The following is a 17567-nucleotide window of genomic DNA, read 5'->3' as shown; positions in this document are numbered from 1 at the left end:
GCTGTATACCCAAGGGCGAAAGAACCATTAGGAAAATCAGCACACCCGAAAACCAGATTGCCCATAGTAGAAATGAGTGATGGGTGTGTAAACAATTTCCCTTGGACTACGCATGTATCCTGTTGCAAGCGGCCAGTCCCATATGTCTAAGGGTATAGAGAGGTCAGTGCACCTGAATCAGAGTGCCCAATCTTGTATGGATAAGTGTAGGATGTTTGGACCATGTCCAATGGACAGTCTGTTACAGGAATCTGGTGGAGGTGAACACCTGCACCACTCTTCCTTTGAAAGAAAGAAGGAATGCCTTCAATGCAAGACGAATCGCCCGGACTCAAGAGGGTTGATGTGGTGCCTGGACTCTGCCAGAGACCCGAGGCCTTTGATCTCCGCCATTCCCATATGGCTGCCCCAACCCAGGAGTGACGCATCCGTCACTACTGTGAACTCAGGTTGGAGAAGGGAGAGGGATCTCCGCATAGGCTTAATCTTATCATTAAAAAATAGATATCAGTCATATGTTAAGAAACAAGGGTGAGTAGAAACCTTTTGGGTGGAGTAATATTTAAAACATTATTATTGTGATTTGTTCGGCAATTAGTTGATTTTTGCAAGCACTAACACTTCTCTGTGTAAAGTAAAGACCTGGAGAACTTTCAGATACTCAAATTGTGGATTCTGTTGCAATTAAAAATATTTCCAGGCCTGAAATTTCTTTGGAGGTTGCATGCGGCAAGCCTAAGTTATCCTGCAAGAGTTTCTTGATGAATTCTATTGAAACTACAATATGTGCTCTCTCATGTAAAGTCAGGTTGTTAAAAGCTTTTCTGCAACTCAAGATATGCTTTACTTTACACCTGGTCTGGATGCATTTCTCCTGTTTAGTGAGATCTCCTTTCTGAGTATAACGTTTCTGGCTTTCCCCTCCTGTATATGGCTTTAGTCCAGTGTGAATTCTCTCGTGAAATGACATTGTATTCAAGACTAAACATTATCTGACATTCAGAACACACATAAGGCTTTTTTCCACCGTGTGAGTTCGCTCATGTCAAGTGAGAAGTAATTTGTAACCAAAACTTTGCTTGCATTTCTAGCACTCATAAGGTTTTTCCCCAGAGTGGGATCTCTCATGAAGCATAACACTGTCTTGCAGATTCAACCTTTTATGGCATAAGGATTTTCTCTAGTGTGGAGTTTCTCATGGTGAGATAGCGTTTTTCTCGACAGCTTTTCTGGCATTCAGAGCACTCATAAGGTTTTTCATCAGTATGGAGTTGCTTATAGTTAGTGAGGCTGTTCATGTAGAGTGAGATTGAGTTTAAAATTGATGCTTTTCTGGCATTCAGAGAACTGAAATATTTTGATGGTGTGTTTTCTTATGGCGCTTGTAACCATCTCTACCTCTGAATCTTGTCTGACATTTAGAGCACTGATAAGTCTATTCACTAGTGTGGATTCTCACATGTTCAGTGAGATGAGATTTTTGGCTGAAACAATTTTGGCATTCGTAGCACTGATAAGGTTTTTCCCCAGTGTGGACTCTTATATGCTGAGTGAGACTGTTTTTTTGACTGAAACATTTGTAGCATTCAGAGCACTGATAAGGTTTTTCCCCAGTGTGGATTCTTATATGCTGATTGAGACTGTTTTTTTGACTGAAACATTTGTGGCATTCAAAACACTGATAAGGTTTTTCCCCAGTGTGGGTTCTTATATGCTGAGTGAGACTGCTTTTGTCACTGAAACATCTCTGGCATTCAGAGCACTGATACGGTTTTTCCCCAGTGTGGAATCTCACATGTGCAGTTAGAAGTGATTTAAGTTTGAAATCTTTTGGGCATTCAGAGCACTGATAAGGTTTTTCCCTAGTGTGGGTTTTTATATGTAGGGTGAGATTTCTTTTTTCACTGAAACATTTCTGGCATTCAGAGCACTGATAAGGTTTTTCCCCAGTGTGGAATCGCACATGTGCAGTTAGAAGTGATTTAAGTTTGAAATCTTTTGGGCATTCAGAGCACTGATAAGGTTTTTCCCTAGTGTGAGTTTTTATATGCAGCGTGAGAAGTCTTTTTTCACTGAAACATTCCTGGCATTCAGAGCACTGATAAGGTTTTTCCCCAGTGTGGGTTATTATATGCAGCGTGAGAAGTCTTTTTTCACTGAAACATTCCTGGCATTCAGAGCACTGATAGGGTTTTTCCCCAGTGTGGGTTCTTGTATGTCGAGTGAGACAGCTTTTTTGACTGAAAGATTTGTGGCATTCAGTGCACTGATAACGGTTTTCCCCAGTGTGGATTCTTATGTGCCGATTGAGACTACTTTGTATACAGAAACATTTCTGGCATTCAGAGCACTGATAAGGTTGTTCCACAGAATGGATTATTGCATGTCGAGAAAGACTTTGTTTGTTATAAAACCTTTCCTGGCATTCAGAGCACTGATAAGGTTTTTCCCCAGTGTGGAATCTCAAATGTGCAGTTAGAAGTGATTTACGGTTGAAATGTTTTGGGCATTCAGAGCACTGATAAGGTTTTTCCCCAGTGTGGGTACTTATGTGCTTTGTGAGACTACTTTTTAAACGGAAACATTTCTGGCATTCAGAGCACTGATAAGGTTTTTCCCCAGTGTGGGTTCCTCTATGCTGAATGAGACTGTTTTTGTACATGAAACATTTCTGGCATTCAGAGCACTGGTAAGGTTTTTTGCCAGAGTGGATTATTAGATGACGAGAAAGACTTTGTTTGTTACAAAACCGTTCCTGGCATTCAGAGCACTGATAAGGGTTTTCCCCAGAGTGGATTCTCATATGTTCAGTGAAATAAGATTTTTGGTTGAAACTTTTTTTGCATTCAGGGCACTGGTAAGGTTTTTCCACAGAGTGAGAGTGGTTTCCCCCTGTGTGCATTCTGTCAAATTCTGTGAGATAAGATTTATGGCTGTATCTTATTTGGCACAGGTAACTTTTTTCCCCAACAGTTATTTTGCCTCGCTTTAAGAGTCGGGCTTGTTTAGATAATGTTCAGCACTTATCTCTAAAAGACAGTGTGTGTAATTTTCTCAACACTTGAATTCAGCAAAAAATGTCAGGAACCAGCCCTGTAACACCTGTTGAAATTTTTCTAGCAGATAATAGTCTTTAAGTAATAGCCTCTCCGGCAGCAACTTCATTTGTGACTGAAGTTTTTCTCAAATCTATTTGTATAGGTTCTTAGCAATGCAGTAATAAAGTGTTAGTCTGATATTTAATGATTAAACTGATACGTACCTTTTTGCACTGATGTAATGGCAGTAACTGAGGGTGTTAGAACGTGCAGAGTACTATTGTGGATCATTAGTCGCAGACCATCAGTTCCTTCTACTCTTTCTATGTTTGGTGTAAGGTTAAGGTTTGTAGTTCTGAAGACGAGGATTTATTTACATTAGCTATAGCGCAATGGTGATCCTTTAATCCATTTTTATATTTAACAGTTTTACATATCACTCCTGCACAACAGATAATGTTGAGGCGATTTACATAGAACTACAGAACAGTACACAATAAAAATGAAACAATCTGAGATGGTCATGAACACAATAAAGTGGTGAATATTTAAGGTTTTCGCAAGAGTGAGCAGAGTGGGTCGAGGTGTTATATCCCGATAACTCTCAAACTTGAGTAACTGGCTAAAAACGGTTGTTGAACAAAGGTGATTTTCCAATCTTTTGGTTGTTAACGTGTCAGCTTCGTAGTCTTCTTTCAGCGTCTTTTCTTTGATGGTATCCAGAAGAAACCTTTAGTTGTTACTTTCTTTTATGCAGTGTGTGTTTCCTCTCTCGAATTACATGATGCTTTAGATGAACGTTCTTCTGTCATGCTTAGGTAATTTGTCTTTCTGATAATATTTTAGATGAGGATGCTGAAGTGGTCTTCCTACATTATTTCTGAGGGTGTGTGCACAGATATGGCTTTGCTCTGGGTTAATGAAATGCAAAATTAGTGACTTCACTTACAGGTATAGTACTTTCCTCGCCACACTTAGATTTTTGGAAATTGTTTAAACGTATAATGCTGGATGTCCTTCAGTTTTTCAAAACAATCCTTCAAATGGAACTGACATTCAGTTGCTTAGTGCTAAATCTTGCTTTCTTCGTCCATAATTTCAATCACCTATAGTATTAAAATTAAATAGTTAATACATGTACATTTCCAAAAATATAACTAACAAACCAAATCAATGCAGAATTTTGAAAATGTTGAGCTGTTTTTCAGACAGAGCAGAGTGTAGAATGGTAGCATGAGAGTACTTGGATGTAGGAGGGAGGATTTGTAGAATTTTCAACATTTTATTAAGCACACAAAAGGATACATGTACCCTATGGAATTGCAACATAGAATCCCAAAGGCAGATATTAAAGTCATATGGACCGGCACCAAACAGATATTTAAAAAATATATACTATTAATTAATTTGTAATGCAGATTTCTGGGAAGGGAATGATTCCTCCACGGACAACAGGCATTTCCCCCTGCCCTGAGTTACCTGCTACTTGTATCTGGTATCCTGACTTTTGAGTTCTGGCCTCTGCCGCACGCAAATCTATTGTGTGCTGCAAGGACTATGCCTAGACCTATCCCTCAACTATGGTCCAGAGTATGAATCAAGGGCAATGAAATTAAGGCGTACTTTCATGTGTTCATTTTATTCCACCTGATTATCAGTTGTTAGGTTTTTCTGCACCTGGATTTACTGGGTGCAGAAAACCAGGACACAATCTTTTTCCAGACAGAAAAATTAGACTGAAAAGTCGCATAAGACTCTGGGTGCAGCAGAAGCAGCTAAGACTTATGCTGTTTTTTTTTAATAACTGGGAGAAACACACAATTCTTCCCTCTGTTGGTGTTCACAGTCGTTGTTGGCCTGTGATTCGGCGTTGAGTGCAGAGCATATCGGTTAGAGCTGAGGGGCCGAGCCGAGGAGGAGTTGATGAGCAAGCGTGGCGGAGCTTGAGACGCCTGCACGGAATTGTTTTGTGACAGGTTTCCGCTCCCGAAGGCGCTTTAAGTTCTACGGATCTGCTGTGGGGGCAGGAATAGCCGCTGCTGGTGCTGCTCGTGTGGTGGCTGCTGCAGGGCACCGAGGAGCACAGAGGGGCACAGAGGAGCCTTGGCCTGCTGCCTGATTTTTGTCAAAAATGTGTTTAATCGGGGGGGGGGGGGGCGTGGCTGGCCGAGCAGCGACATGGCCGCTTTCTAAGCGAGCTCCGCCGGCTGCGCTATTAATCTTGTTCATAATCCTGCCTGGGATGCGAAGTTCACGCATCTATCCTGACACAGAGGTTGCTGAGAGCGAGGGGCGGCTGAGGTGAAAATTTGCCGTTCCGGGTGCGAACCAACATTAAGTTATTGGCCTTGAAAGATCTGCCGGTGTGCTGCAGGTGCGGAGCCTGCCTGAGACGGAGCCCTGCTTGGGGGACGCGTCACACTATGGCCCGGTGCCTGGTAGGCCCATTTGTGCAGACCGGAGATATACACTCGGGACCCTGACATCGTGTAGGTGAGCGAGCCACTCCGCCTGATGTGTGCTGGGCGCGTGCATAAACGGACGACCATATCTCCGTGAGGGGGTGTGAAGCTGTGGCCGTGGTGTGTGCTGTTTGCCTGACCTTCGCGAGGCCTGGAGAACCGCCCTCTGGAAAGCGGAGGGAAGATCTGATTATTTTGACCGGCGGGCTCCAGACATCCGCGCTCAGGATGACCATAAAGTGGTCATGCGGGGAGGATTTGTAGCACTGCCTCTACAGAGATTGAGCTGACCTTATACCAACGTGGCCGTATCATTGGGCTAAACAGAGACACATCGCCATTTTGCGCGCTTTCCGATGTGAGTGCTTGGGAACCTGACCCGAGTGGCGGAGGGAGTGCTGTGCGATAATTGTGCTGGTGAGAACCCCGGAATAATCCTTCGATCAGTTGACGCAGGCAGGAGAGACGGTAGGTGGTCCCCGCCGCCTTCAACTGCCGAAAGTATTGCTTTCGCCGCATCTGGGGGTTGCGGTGAACACCCTTTTGGATCTGGATCATTTGCTCATCGTTGGTGCCGGGCCTGCGCGATGCATTGCACCTGACGCTTGGCCAGCTGATCTCGCCTGGTAACGACCGCGAGGTGGCCCTAGCTGGCGAGTATTGACCTCCTGGGGGGTCGGCGATTTATAGTGAGCTGCTGGCAGAATTTCCCATACCTGGCCCATTACAAAGGCTCTCGGGAAGTGAACATTGGTCCTGCACATTGGAGGACTGGGGTTTGATAGCGCCCACAGTCTCGGCCACACGTTTGCCTGCATCACCCCCTACATACTTACTACTTCCTGGCCGGGTCCCTATTATATTAATAACAATGGGCAAGGGCGACCCGAAACAACCTAAGATCAGATTTGAGCAGAAACGTCAAGCTAGACAAAATGACCAGGTTTGCGACAATACAGAGCTTAATGCACCTGATACTGAACAAGACATTGATATTAAGGCACTAATGCTGGAGGTGCGTTCCAGTCTTAGAAGTATTGACACTAAACTCGACAACATGACGTCTCAGCTTGAATCGGTTAAAACGCTGGTCGGAACACACGAAACACGCCTGGACTGTCTCGAAAACAGACACACGGAATGCTGCGAATTCCAGCAGGAGTTCAAACAGCATATCACTAATCTGGAGAAAGAGGTTGAACTTTTGCGCGCCAAGGCTGATGACTTAGAGGCGCGTTCCCGTAGATGAAACGTGCGCATAACTTGTATTCCGGAGTCCACCGCCATTGACAGGATGGAGTCCTTTGTCACGGTCCTATTGCACGAACTATTCGATCCACACTTGTCTCAGGTCTTCACAGTGGAGCGTGCCCATAGGGCGCTGGGTCAGAAACCACCTGTGGGCGCACCGCCGAGACTGATCCTTGCCAAGCTACTTAATTATCAGGACAGGGATCTGATACTGCGTCTTGCAAGGGAGAAGGGTAAAATAACGCATAGGGGCAATGCCATCTCGTTTTACCCAGATTTCACCCCACTGGTGCAGGCGTCCAGAAAGGAATTCCTCCCAGCTAAGAAGCTCTTAATGCAGGCCGACATAAAGTACTCCCTTTTGTACCCAGCTAAACTGCGAGTGGTGCATGATGGTACTACTCATTACTTTACGGACGCTAAGTCTGCATTGAAATTCGCAAAACATGTTTGCAGTACCAGGCCAAAGAGGAAACATGCACAGCTGGGGGATGAAGTTGGTCGCCTAAGTGACAATGATTGATTCTACTAGTCTCGTTTTAAAACCCTCTGTACTTAAATAGAGAGCTCTTACTTCCGTTACAGGATTATGTTGGTTCACTGTACGAGTATCATACTATGGAACATTGTTGGTTTGCAGTTGTTGCTCTTTTGTGCCCTTGAGATTGCTGGGCTCTTGTGCTGATCTCCGTGGAGCACCCTGTGCGTTGGCTGCCACATAAATTTGTTGTTATTAAGATCGGTGGCTAGCAACCTAGGCTGAAATGCACAGCCACCCTGTGCAAACAGGGGTGTATGCTCAGGATACCACGCCCTCCAGGGGTGATTCCCAATGTTTGTAACTTTTATTTTATTTTTTTTATTTCCAGTATTTATAAAGCGCAACACTCATCCCGTGGGATATCACAGCGCTATGAAACGAGTTAGACTGCTGATGGCTTTGCTGGGGGATTTAGTTTTTTGTGAAGAGGTGAGTTTTTAATTTTTGCCGGAATTGAAGGTAGTTAATGGTATGTCTGAGGTCTACAGGTAACTCATTCCACCTTTTGGCTGCCAGGTATGAGAAGGCACATCCACCCATTCTTGTCTTATGGATGCGTTTAGGTTTAGCCAGGGCTAGGTGATTCGATCTTAGGTTCCTGTTGGGGACGTAAAAATCAATTTTCCCTTGGAGGATGGTAGGGCCAGTTTTGTAAAGAGCTCTGTGTGCATGACAGAGTATTTTGAAGGTGGCCCTCTGGCGCATCGGTAGCCAGTGAAGTTTCCGGAGGCAAGCGGATGCTGAGTCTCGCTTGCCTTTATTGCAGACCAGCTTGGCCGCCTGATTTTGTAAAACCTGTAGGCGGGAGAAAAGTTGTTCGTTCATTCCTTCGAAAAGTGCGTTGCCGTAATCAAGGCGGCTGACCAAGAGGGCTTGGGTGACTGTGCGTCGACAATCCAGGGGTATCCAGGGAAAGATTTTTGCCAGAAGTTTGAGTATTGCAAAGCCCTTACCCCAGAGTGATGTATTGTGGTCCTTCATGGACAGTGCGTCGTCCATGATGATACCTAAATTTCTGGCGTGTTGTTTTGGAGTAGGGGCTGATCCCAATGGGGTGGCCACCATGTGGCGTTCCATGTCAGTTTTGCTCCTCCAAACAGTAGTATCTCCAATTTGCCGGCATTTAATTTTAAGCAATGGTTATGCATCCATGATGCCATTTCGGTGAGACAGCTGTGTAGCTTTTTCTTTGTTGTCTCCGACCTTTCATCCATTGTCACCATCAGCTGTGTGTCGTCGGCATAGGAACATATGCCGATGCCCCACTTTCTACCAATGTCAGCCAGAGATGAAACATAGACATTGAAAAGAGTGGGGCTCAGCGAGGCCCCTTGTGGGACCCCACGGCTGATGGGACAGGGTTTCGAATGAAACTGGCCCACGTGCACTGCCTGGGTACGGTTGCTAAGAAACGATCTAATCCAGTTTAGTGCTGAGGATTGCACTCCTTTACTCAACAGAGTGTTTAGTAGACAGTCGTGGGATACAGTGTCAAACGCCGCTGACAGGTCAAGCAGTATCAGAGCCACCGATCCACCTTGATCAGTGGTGCATCTGATACTGTCCGATACTGCCAGCAGCGTTGCCTCTGTGCTATTATTGGTTCTGATGCCGGTCTGTGAGGGGTCTAGGAGTGAATTGTTTTCCAGATATCGGGATAGTTGTATATTGACCAGTTTCTCCAAAGCTTTGGAGAGATACGGGAGCTGAGAAATTGGCCTATAGTTCTCCGGGTTGGAGATGTCCGATCTGGCTTTTTTCAAAAGGGGAGTCACGGATGCGTGTTTCCAGGCTTCTGGAAAAGTTGCGGTGGTGAGCGATTTATTGAAGAGTTTGGTGATAAAAGGGCAGAGTGTTGGTAAAATTTTGGAGAACACGAAATGGGGACAGGGGTATGCAGGAGAGCCGGATTTAACTGTTTTCAGAACTGCTGATACTTCATCTTCAGAGAATGGTTGGAAGCAAGTTAGGCAAGGTGTGTTGCCTGAGTCTGGTTGGTTGTTGCCTTTGTCTGTTATTGGGGTGAGCTTTTCAGGATTGTCAGGAACGGTGGGAGTGCTTAGAGGGGTGAAGGTAGTGTAGATTTTGTTAATTTTATCGACAAAGAAGGTGCTGATGCGTTCACAGGCCTCTGTTGATGGGGTGAGGGTTTGTGAGGTGCTGGACGGGTTGCTGAACTCCTTCACTATTTTGAACAATTCTTTAGCGGAATTGTGGTTCTCATGAATTCGTTGAGTGAAGTATGCTTTTTTTTGCGTCTCTAATGGACAAAAAGTATTGATTTCGTTTGGTGACATAGGCAGCTCTAGTTTCCGAGTCTTTAGTTTGTCTCCATCGGTGCTCGTCTTTTTGACATTCCTTTTTGAGGCTCTTTAGGAGAGGGGTATACCATTTCGCCGTTATAGTCGTTTTTTTTCTTGATTTCCGCATAGGGGCTAGTTTGTCTAGCGTTTGGCGAATTCCAGAATCTAAAAGAATGACGTTGTTACTGATAGAGGGGTCTTCCAGTATTGTGACATCTGTCTCAAGGAAGTGGGTTTGAAAGTTAGAGTCATCAATTAGTCTCCAGGCTCTATTGGTGACGGGAGGGGTGGATCTAAACTTCAGGGGTTTGCCAGGAAGTTTAAATGAAAAGAGTAGTAAGGAGTGGTCGGACCAGGACAGAGGGAGGATTTCTTTTATGGTGGTTGAATCAATATTAGTAAATAGAAGATCAAGGGTGTGCCCGGCTAAGTGCGTGGGGCCCTCGACCCACTGTTTGAGTTGTAGGATTTCCACATCGTATTTCAACTGGGCGGATCCGGGGGCGTCTGTTTTATCGTAATGAACATTGAAGTCACCGACGACCATGTAATTTTCCTGTTTTAAACATAGTGGTAGCAGTTGGTTCAATAATTTGGCGCTTACACTGGCTTGTTGCCCTGGAGGGTTGTAAACAACTGCGCCAGCAAGAATGATGAGGCCGTGGGATAAAATTTTGAATAGTAATATCTCATGTTCAGGGTACACAATTGTGTTTTCCGCAAAGCATGTCAGATGGTCTCTAAAGATCACGGCGACTCCGCCTCCTTTTTTCTTGCCTTGTCTGTTTTGTGTAACTATTTTGTATTCTGGGGGAAGGGCATTAGCGAGGTCTGGGGTATTAGAGTCCGATAGCCATGTTTCGGTAATAAAAACTAGGTCCGGGGTCCTGGATGTCAGCATGTCCCAGATTTCTAGGGCATGTTTAGGTAAGGATCTGGCATTAAGGTATAGGCATTTCAATTCTAGCTGATTTTTGGTAGAGTTTGTGCAGAGGTCAGTTGGGGGTTGGCCCATACTCGACCAGCGACAGGCGAGACAGGAGAAAGGTCCATACGATAGTCCGGGGCCGGTTTGATTGCAACGGTGAGATCTAACATCCGTGTTGAGGGCTAGTAGCTCGCTCCGTGTATACTGGATAAGTATCGGCGCAGATGGATTAAGGCCTATAGGGGGTATAGCCCCTAGTCCCGGCCGGTCGCGGACGGGCGCAGACGGGCTTGCCTTAGGCGCGCCTTCGGCGCGCAAACGTCGCGCCCGCTGCGCTCGCCCGCTGCGCGACCGAGGATTGCACATATTTTATACTACTCTGGGGTTGTGGGACGAGGGGGTGTGGCCTGAAAGGGGCGTGGCCTCCGCAGGGGGAGTGTGCGTGTAACGTCAGCGCTGGCTCCGCTGCATGCACGGCTGTAGTCCGGTAAGTGAAATCACAACACAATTAAGTCTGTGACAATAATTTCTAAAAACAATAATAATCAAGTGACACAAAGTTTAAAAACAATGCTGCCTTACATTTCAATGTGTTTGCGCTATGCGTAATTTAGGGGGGCTATGACACAACCTGATTGGAGGGTTGCTGTGGGTGGAGGGGGGACGGGGCTGTTGGGTTGTTTGGCAAGTGCTGAGTATTATTCTCGATTGTGCGGTGTGATCATTAGTCTTGGACATGCAACTAGACAATTACTGTATAGTGGTAATGCAGCATCAACATTGCAATGGAATTAACAGGGGTGTTAACTTGGAATATCCGCGGACTTAGAGATGGCAAAAAAGGGAGATTGATGCATGGATATCTTATAAGACACAAGATAGACATTTGCTTTTTGCAAGAAACGCACATTAACTCCACTCCATCCCCCAGACTAAAACACTCCAGATGGGGTTCGATTTATTCTGCCATCTACTCTAATTATGCCTGTGGGGTGGCTATCCTTATACGTAGAGGACTAGACTGGAAGGAACATACTGTGCACTGTGACCCTGAGGGCAGATTTGTTGTGATCTACGGCACCCTACTGGGAAAGCCATTGGTGTTGGTAGCGATGTATGGTCCGAATGTTGATGACCCAGAATTCTTCAGATCTGTATGGGCGCAAATTGCATTGATGGATTGCTCAACAGTCGTTTGGGGTGGAGACTTTAATGTTGTACTGAACGATGATCTGGATCGCAAGGGAGCATCTAGACCGCTGCACCCACATGCCAGGCAGGCATTGTTAGACATTCTCCAAGAAGGTTCATTGCTTGACATATGGAGGTGTAGACACCCGAACGTGAGGGAGGGCACCTGTATTTCGAGTCACCATGCTGCCTGGTCAAGGCTAGATTACTGGCTGGTGTCGCCCGATGTGGCTGCATGGACAGTGTGGGTGTGTAATCAGGCTAGATCGCTCTCTGATCATGCTCCATGCCTACTGGAAATCAGAATACCAGATGCTCCCACTCGGGCCTTAACCCGGCGCTTACCACCACACTCATTGTTAGACACAGCATTTACCGAAAAAATAAGAGCAGACATAGTCCAATACTTTGAAACGAACGCGGGCTCAGTATCAACGGAGTCTGTGCTGTGGGATGCATTCAAAGTGGTAATCAGGGGGCAGTGTATTGCATGTAGGGCAGGGGTGCTGCGAGCCATTAGAAATACACTAAGCAAGATTGAAGGGGAACTGAGGGCGGTGGAATCCCGTTTCTGCGATAATCCCACGCCTGAGTTAGCCGTTCAAATGAAGGCTAAACTCCTAGACTTTAACGAGGAGGCACAACGGGAGGTAAAGTTCCTGGGCAAACAAGCAGAAGCCGTAGGTACGGGGAAGGTGATAGACCTAGCAGGACCCTGGCTCACCTCATCTCCACCAGACCACAATCCACATACATACACTCCATTAGGGACCCAGATGGGGAGATGGTGGTAGGTCAGGAAGCAGTTCTTCACACTTTCGCTGACTCTAACCTATATAAAACCAGACAGAATGAGACTCCAGAATCCCTCGATACATATTTAGACACGATAGCCTTGGTATGGTTTAACAACGCACACCGCCAATACATGGACGTCCCAATCACAGCGCAAGATATAGCCAAGGTGATTAAGAGTATGCCGTTAAATAAGGCCCCCAGCCCTGATGGTCTCAGGACAGCTTTTTATAAGACTTATGCAGAGGAACTGGCGCGCGGCTGCACGCAGTGTTCGCTGAGGCCCTTGAAACTGGAATTTTGCCTAAGTCCATGCGCGAAGCCCTAATAATAACGCTTTTAAAACCAGATAAAGACAGCCAGTCGTTAGATTCTTATAGGCCTCTTTCCCTCATCAACGTGGATGTGAAAATCTACGCGAAAATAATTGCTGACAGACTGCAGCCGTTGCTACCGATGGTGGCCCTGCCAGACCAATCAGGCTTCATGCCGGGGCGCGCAACCTCCCATAACTTAAGAACTATATTCTTGGTGTTGCACTACCTTCATCCAACTGTACAAGCAACGGTCGTGTTTTTAGACGCTACAAAAGCCTTCGACTCGCTAGAATGGCCTTATTTATTCAGAATCCTCAGCAGGATGGGATTCAGCCCACTATTCATTAATTTAATACAACTCTTGTACACTTCCCCTACAGCTAGGGTACAAGTGAACGGTTTACTATCCGAGCCCTTTGACATCTCACGTGGTACGAGACAGGGCTGCCCCCTGTCTCCGTTGCTTTTCGCCATTGCCATGGAGCCTCTTTCTGCAAGAATCAGACAACACCACACGGCGAGATGCATAAGTTTTAGTTCCCGTAGTCTATTGATATCTGTGTACGCATATGATGTCCCTCTGTATGTCTCAAACCCCACTGTAAACCATAATCCTCTACTTCGCGAATTTGTAAAATTTGAAGGTCTGGCAGGTGTATCAATCAATTGTTCTAAATCTGTTGCATTCCCGCTTACAGACACTATCCCTGAAGTGAAGTCCGACTACCCCCTACGCTGGGAAGCGGATTCTGTTAAATATTTAGGCATTTGGATTAGCCGTAACATACAGGACATATGGGCCCTTAACTTTGGTAAAGCGGTGCATTGGCTGGAAACCAAAGTGGCTATTTGGAACACACTCCTTCTGTCCTTGGTCGGGAGGATCGCATTGGCAAAAATGGTGGTATTGCCAAAGTTCCTCTACCTCTTTGCGAATATCCCAATCCCATTAACAAAACACTTTCACACCTGTCTGTGATCTTCCTTATTATCACTGGTGTGGGCTGGAGGTCAGGCCAGAGTATCGTGGGCACTCCTGACACTACCACTCCGACAGGGGGGATTGGGCGCTCCTGACATGCAGCTTTACGCATTGTGTACGCAGGCTCTATTTGTTCATTTTTGGGTATATCCTATGCCGTACCAGCCTCATGTTGCAGTGGAATCAGACTCTGTGGCCCCGCTACCACTGAATGTAGCCTTATATAGCAAAACACCACGACCCTCCCTGGACATAGATACAGCCAATATGCTTAGGTGGGTGTGGCGAGAACTCCAGAAGAGAGCTCGGCTTCCGCTCCTGTCTGCACCAGCTATCCCGTTGAGATGCAACCCTATGTTGCCCTGCTTGGCTGTCAGTGGAGGGGATGTCTCTATACGTGGCGCACCATTGCGTACCTTTTCTGATTTATACACGAATGGCGCGTTTCAGGACCCCCAACCGGGTGGCGACGACGAGCCCCTGACTTTCAATTATATTTTTACCTACCATAAGCTGAAACTGTCCTGCAGGGCGCTCTGGGGGTAGTTTCCTGAAGAACCTCCACAATTGCAAGCGCGCCAAAGCGTGCTCGCTAGGGCATCCCCCAAAAAACTGGTCTCTAGATTGTACAACAGTATGCAGGAGCACTCCCCTATTATGGTACCAACATCCATGCAGGCATGGAATGCGGAACTGGAGGACCGTCTGAAGCCGTCTGAAGCAGCTCATCAGAGGTCGCTCCCCCTCGCTCCCTGCCTGTCCCGAGACGCTTTTGCTGACGCTCTGCTGCAGAATTCACCCACTCGAGCGCTTCGGCGATATCGCAGCGCCTGGTATCGTTTTTACATATTTATTTATTTGCGCTGCTCATTGGCCCTGCATTGTGCTTTATTAAATAGCGCTTGGCTCTGAAAAGTGTTTTAATAATCGGCGACTGTGCCCCTGCTTTGTTGTGAGATACCCTACTCCATTTTGTTAGTTTGTTTACCTGGACCCCGTGTCTCCTCCCCGCTCCCGCCTCCCAGCTGCCCCTCTCACACACTAGTTTTGTTCTGCAGCCCCGTCCCCCACTGCCTCTGTGACTGTCTGAAGCAGCTCATCAGAGGTCGCTCCCCCTCGCTCCCTGCCTGTCCCGAGACGCTTTTGCTGACGCTCTGCTGCAAAATTCATCTACTCGAGCGCTTCAGCGATATCGCAGTGCCTGGTATCGTTTTTACATATTTATTTATTTGCGCTGCTCATTGGCCCTGCATTGTGCTTTATTAAATAGCGCTTGGCTCTGAAAAGTGTTTTAATAATCGGCGACTGTGCCCCTGCTTTGTTGCGAGATACCCTACTCCATTTTATTAGTTTGTTTACCTGGACCCCGTGTCTCCTCCCCGCTCCCGCCTCCCAGCTGCCCCTCCCACGCTCCGCCCCCTCCACTCTCCATATATAAGACAGATGAACCTACGTGCAGCGTCCACGCGCCGAAGGTGCGCCAAAGGTAAGCCCGTCTACGCCCGTCCGCGCCTGGACCGCGCCCAGCGCCAGACCCCCTGGCCCCCGCCATGCCCAGCCCACTAGATTCACATATGATGCCGCAACTCTCCTCGCCCTCAACCCCGGACGCAATCAATCAATCAATCAATCAAAGCATTTGTATAGCGCGCTACTCACCCGGAGGGTCTCAAGGCGCTAGAGGGGGGGGGGGGGAACCGCTACTGCTCGAACAGCCAGGTCTTGAGCTGTTTCCTGAAGGCGAGGTGGTCCTGGGTCAGGCGGAGGTGGGTCGGGAGGGAGTTCCAAGTCTTGGCGGCGAGGTAGGAGAACGACCGTCCCCCTGTGGTGGCTCTTCGGATGCGGGGGACGGCGGCGAGGGCGTGGCCGGTCGATCGAAGCTGGCGATTGGGAGCGTAGAAGTTGAGGCGGCTGTTGAGGTATCCTGGGCCTTGGTTGTGCAGGGCTTTGTGTGCGTGGGTGAGGAGGCGGAAGGTGATTCTCTTGTTGACCGGGAGCCAGTGCAGGTCTTTCAGGTGTCCGGAGATGTGGCTGCGACGGGGGATGTCCAGGATGAGTCGAGCTGAGGCGTTCTGGATCCGCTGGAGTCTCTTCTGGAGTTTGGCGGTGGTTCCGGCGTAGAGGGAGTTGCCGTAGTCCAGTCGGCTGGTGACAAGGGCCTGGGTGACCGTCTTCCTGGTCTCGGTGGGGATCCACCGGAAGATCTTGCGCAGCATGCGAAGGATGTTGAAGCACGACGAGGAGACGGCGTTGACTTGTCTGGTCATGGAGACGGAGGAGTCCAAGATGAAGCCCAGGTTGCGTGCATGGTCTGTTGGTTTGGGTGTGCTGCCTAGGGCGGGAGGCCACCAGGAGTCGTCCCAGGCGGAGGGTGAGGATCCCAGGATGAGGACTTTCGTCTTGTTTGAGTTCAGTTTCAGGCGGCTGTTCTTCATCCATTCGGCTACCTCTTTCATCCCTTCGTGTAGGTTGGCTCTGGCGGTGGAGGGGTCGTTGGTGAGGGAGAGAGTCAGCGTAGGAGATGATGTTGAGGTTGTGCTGGCGTGCGATGGCTGCGAGGGGATTCATGTAGACGTTGAAGAGGGTTGGGCTCAGCGAGGAGCCTTGAGGAACGCCGCAGATGACTTCGGTGGCTTCTGATCTGAAGGGTGGGAGGCGAACTCTCTGTGTCCTTCCGGCGAGGAAGGAGGTGATCCATTCCAGTGCCTTCTCCTGGATTCCGACGTTGCTGAGGCGCTGTACTAGGGTGCGGTGGCAGACAGTGTCGAAGGCCGCGGAGAGGTCTAGGAGGATGAGGGCCGCTGTTTCTCCGTTGTCGAGCAGGGCTCGGATGTCATCAGTTGCTGCGATCAGTGCGGTCTCGGTGCTGTGGTTGGCCCGGAAGCCAGACTGCGAGAGGTCGAGGGATCCGTTCGACTCGAGGAAGGTGGCCAGTTGCTTGTTGACGGTCTTCTCGATGACTTTTGCGGGGAACGGGAGCAGCGAGATGGGACGGTAGTTCTTGAGGTCCGTGGGGTTGGCTGATGGCTTCTTTAGTAGGGCGCTGAGTTCGGCGTGCTTTCAGCTCTCCGGGAAGGTAGCGGTGTTGAAGGAGGTGTTGATGATGTCCCGCAGGTGGGGTGCGATGACAGCGTCGGCCTTGTTGAAGATGTGGTGAGGCCAATGGTCGGTCGGAGATCCGGAGTGGATGGAGTTCATCGTGCGGATGGTGTCTTCAGTGCTGATCGGGGTCCAAGCGCGGAGGATGGTGGTGGGGGGCGGTGGTTCGGTCGTGGTGTGCGTTGGTTGAGTGCTGAAGCTGTTGTGTATGTCCGCGATCTTGTTGTGGAAGTAGGAGGCGAGGGAGTTGCAGAGGTCTTGCGAAGGGGTGGTGTTGTTGTTTCCGGCATTGGGGTTGGAGAGCTCACACCACAATGCTGCGAAGCCACCCCAGGACGTACCCACGGTCCATTCCCCTGTCACACCTGCAAGTTCACCTGCTTCAGGACCCTCTCCAAATCCACTTCCTCCAAACATAGCTCCGACTCTAACCACCTGAAGTGCATCCTGCTAAACACCCGCTCGATCCATAGACACACCACTGAACTCTGGGACCTACTCAACACTGCGTCACCGGACATCTCCTTCCTTACAGAAACTTGGATGAACACATCATCAGCACCCGACATCGCTATAGCCATCCCGGACGCTTACAAGATCACCCGAAAAGACCGCACCAAACAAACAGGAGGAGGCATCGCCATCGTCCATAGGAACACC

General features: G+C 48.1%; 1 long non-coding RNA gene across 1 annotated transcript in view; it reads right to left on the bottom strand.

Moving 5' to 3' along the window:
- Positions 1-3424: 3424 nt before the first annotated feature.
- Positions 3425-17567, bottom strand: part of LOC147663415 (uncharacterized) — a 94467-nt gene continuing 80324 nt past the window's right edge. Inside the window, exon 3 of the long non-coding RNA XR_015305318.1 lies at positions 3425-4144. This is a non-coding gene — a long non-coding RNA (uncharacterized LOC147663415). The remainder of the gene's footprint in view (positions 4145-17567) is intronic.

This window comes from Lissotriton vulgaris, unplaced genomic scaffold, assembly GCF_964263255.1.
Source record: "Lissotriton vulgaris unplaced genomic scaffold, aLisVul1.2 SCAFFOLD_1717, whole genome shotgun sequence".
Classification (NCBI taxonomy): Eukaryota; Metazoa; Chordata; class Amphibia; order Caudata; family Salamandridae; genus Lissotriton; species Lissotriton vulgaris.
The sequence above is the reverse complement of the archived record's forward strand: the minus strand, read 5'-3'. Positions and strand labels throughout refer to the sequence as shown.